Source organism: Triticum dicoccoides, chromosome 2B (assembly GCF_002162155.2).
Source record: "Triticum dicoccoides isolate Atlit2015 ecotype Zavitan chromosome 2B, WEW_v2.0, whole genome shotgun sequence".
NCBI lineage: Eukaryota > Viridiplantae > Streptophyta > Magnoliopsida > Poales > Poaceae > Triticum > Triticum dicoccoides.
In genome coordinates this window covers 374,630,635-374,634,875 of record NC_041383.1, presented here as the reverse complement: position 1 = coordinate 374,634,875, position 4,241 = coordinate 374,630,635, and positions in this window count along the sequence as shown.

Below are 4,241 nucleotides of genomic sequence, written 5' to 3'. Positions count from 1 at the left end.
CGCACGAGATTAGAACCCCGAAGGGGTACGTTTTTTATGTTTCGGTCTTTTTCCGGTTTAGTTAGTGGTTTAGTTGAACCGGCCCGATCGGTTAAATTTAGTTAGCCCATGCATATTTTAGTAAAAAAACTCGCCCGCGTGTTGTATCGTTCCAGATCGCCTACACCCTTCGACCCAGTTAGTGTCGTTTTGTTTTTTTAGTTATTTTAGTTTCTGTTTTTAAAATAGAATAATTCTGATTTTCTAAAATCTATATCTATTAGGTTATTTATTATTTTTAGTTGATTCTTTTTTACTAGGTTGCAAATTTCCTAAAGTTTCTGAAAAAAATAATTTCGGTCGTGTTTAAGTTTTTAAAAATTGTTTTATTTTAGTTTTAGTCAGATTAGTATTTCTGCTATAAATTGAGCTAGGGTTACTTTGTTTAGTGATTCTTTTTGCCACTGCTTTGTTTTGACCTTTCCTAGCAGTAGGATTTGTTTGGGTATTTTTAGATTTTATCAAAAATAGTTTTACATGAAAACAAGCTTATTCTTGTTATTTAATTTGCTGCTGTTTTCTGTTGTTTTAGTTATTTTAAATTTATATTTTTACCTCTATTATATTTTTATTTCAGATTAGTTTCTGTAGTTACAGAGGGTGAACTTTTATTTACAGTAAAATAAAATGTTTTATTTTATTTTCTTTCTAGTTTTGTTTTAGGCATAGAAGGAGTTTTATAATAGCTTTCAATGTGATTCTTTTACTACCAAGTTCTTATAAGGTTTTCCTTTCTTTTAGTTAGCAAAACTCTTGTTTTGGTTCTGCTAAGAAAAGTTTTAGCAGGATAAAACTATTTTTTAGTTGTTTGCTTGAAGTAATGAAAACCTTGATTTGAGTTCTTCGAGTTCTTTTTGGTGCGGTATGATTGCTTGTGTGATTTATGTTAGCTTGTTGTTGTGTTAATATGATTGTATGTTGTATGCTTATGTGTTTATTGTTTGCTTCGAATAGAATTCCCGGAGTGCAAAGCTTGCTATCACGAGTCACTAGCTTTCGAAGACCGTTAGCCAGGCAAGTCATTTGATCATGTTTTACAATACCTGTGATTTTGTTGCATTAGAATTATTTCTCCCCACCATGCATGCAGCAGGAGAATTTTAAGTTACGTTCTTGAGTAGTATCATGTGGTAGGATGAACCCATTTCCCCTTGTTACCAGTGCCTAGGACGATGTAGTTGATTGATATGTTTTCGTAGACGGGGTTGGTTGAGTGACTCATAAGGGAGATGAGAGAGTCAAGATGATGACAACCCCATGACTTCAAGCTCAAGATGGACTTCAAACTCACTACTGGGTGGAGGACGGTTGACGAGCACCCTGGAGCAACCAGCGGATGGCCGGGATGCATGGAGAAGCGCCATGACATCTTGCGGAAAGCTTCACCCAGCCACGAAGAGACGGATGGATACACCTTGATTAGAAGCTTATTCGTGCAGCCGCAAGCCATTATGGGCTCTGGCTTGGTCAACCCTAGGCATGACTCTGGCCGGACAATGCTACGAGATGTAGAAGAACAGTAGGATTGGATGGGCACCGGCAGTGGCCCAGAGGAACTCTTCGGAAGACCCAGTTTTGTCCGTCCCATCTTCAAACACCAAGTAGTGCGAGGACATAGAGGAGGGAACGATTCTTGCGGGTAAAGTGCACAAGACTCTGCAGAGTGAAAACCTAAATTGGAGTATTTCGGAAATCTCAACACCGAACTTAATAAATTAATTGATGGGTCATTTAATAATTTGGGAATGATACATTGGTTGGTGGAACCATCTCAATAACAACCAACATTTTGTAGTAATTGTAAGCAAGTCCTTTATTGTAGGGAAAAATTGGCTTTTTCGCAAAAACATAAAACTTAGAGCCCCACAGCCAAATTGCATATAGTGTTAGTAATTTTATTATTGTTCTCTCTTCATGACTTGTCGGCATATTCAAAATGCTGACCTACACAGCTGCAACGGCTTATGTTGCAGAGGAGTTTTCCAACTAGGAGTGAGGCTACGATCCACGCTTGGCGATTGCACTATGCAGTCGGATGGACTTGCTTATCGTCTATGCTTCCGCATCTTTATTTAGTTTATTTCTCATGAGTTGGCCTTTGGCCCAATTTATTATGATGTAGTAAAGACTCGATATGAGAATCGTGTAATAAATTCAGGTGTGATTGAACTTTGAATCTTTTCATCAATGTACTGTGTGTGCCAGCATGATCTTGGGATGGTACAGCTACACAGAGACTTGACTGATTTCGGGTCGGGTCGCTACACACTCCTCCTCTTATGATGGTGAGCTTCTGCCATGGAAATTGGAGGACAAGATTGCTTCTACTTCATCACCACCACCTCCTTCTTCACCACCAAAAGAAAATTGAGTATCGGGTATTGGCACTCCCCTTGGATTTCGCCAAGCTTGGGGGAGGTGCCCCGGTATCATATCATCTCCACTATCGTTTGCCTTTACTTTCTTAGTTAGATCCATGGTTATCTTTTGCATTTAGATGAATAAAAGTTTAGTTCGATCCTTTCTTCTTGAGAGTTTGCTTAGTGATCAATCTTTGTAATCGTGTGCGAGATATATAATAATGTTTAGCTTGAGTTTTGCCTTCTTTACTTTCCTGTTTCAATAAAAAGAAAAGAAATGAAAGAAAAAGATCATATGCTAATCTCATGGTAAGTGATGACATTACACAAGGAAAAGTATAAGTAGAAAAGTTTATTGTAGATTGACAAACAGAGCATTGATCAATGATGCAACTCATGAAAGAATTAATAAGGGAAGAGAAGATTCACATGCAAATACACTATCCTGGAAATCTTTTGAGATTGTGAGCACCCATCAAAATATTATATGCCAAAATTGTTGACGTTGGACAAGGAAGACAACATGATGATTTGTGTTTATTCATATTCACATAGAAGTTATATTGTCATAGATCCTTCAACATGTGGTGCTTGCCCCAATCTTTGCTAGCCAAAAACTCTGCACTAAGTAGATATACTACTTGTGCATCCGAAATCCTTAAACCCAAATCTTGTTTGAGAGTCCACCATACCTACCTATGGATTGAGTAAGATCCTTCAAGTAAGTTGTCATCGATGCAAAATGGGCAATAAAATTGCTTCTAAAAGTGTAAGATCATTTAGTGCAAGGGAAAATTGAGCGTTCTACAAACTTGTGATGGGAAGAATAAAAGCAACAGACTGCATAATAAAGGTTGCCATCACAAGGGGCAATATAACATGATGTTCTCTTGCACTAAGGGGTTGAGCATACAAACAAAAAGCGCATGTCAACCTCTGCTTCCCTCTGTGAAGGGCCTATGTTTTACTTTCATGTATTTACTTTCATGTAAGAGTCAAAGTTCTTCTCTCTATTCCTTTTTATTTTCTCCTTTGGCAAGCATCATGTGGTGAGGAAAGATCTAGGCACATATATCTAGTTGAATATGGGTAGCATGAGTTATTATTGTTAACATCACCCTTGAGGTGAATGCGTTGGGAGGCGAAACTATAAGGCCCTATGTTTCTATGTGTCCGGTTGAAACGTTTTGCTCATGTGTACGCGGTGAGTGTTAACAATCATAGAAGACTAAATGATAGTTGAGTATGTGGACTTGCCTAAAGGCTCCGATACACGTCCCTTCCTAAAAAGATGATGAATTGTAGTTGCAAAGTCGACTGAGAACATAGTTTGTTGGTTTCCAATAAAGTTTACTTCGATGTTGTGACGAATTGTCACTTGTTCGTGAGAAGTCAATGATAAAAGTTCTATGATAAAAGTTTTATGTTCAGGTTTGTTATTGTTATAATAAGTTACATGATGCTGCTATGTCTGTATTTTTGTTTTTATCGACACCTCTCTCTCTAAGCATGTGGACATGTTTATCGATTTCGGTTTTCGCTTGAGGACAAGCAAGGTCTAAGCTTGGGGGAGTTGATACGTCCATTTTGCATCATGTTTTTCTACTGTTATTTATGTTGTTTTATTGTATAGTAATGATTTTTGGAGTTATTCTAATGCCTTTTCTCTCATAATATGCAAGGTATATGCAAAGGGGGAGAATTCTGGCAGCTGGAAATCTGGACCTGAAAAAGCTATGTCAAGCTACCTATTCTGCACAACTCCAAATGAGCCGAAACTTCACGAGGATTTTTTGATGGAATAAATAAGAATTTTTTGAGTCAATAAGTACCAGAGGAGGC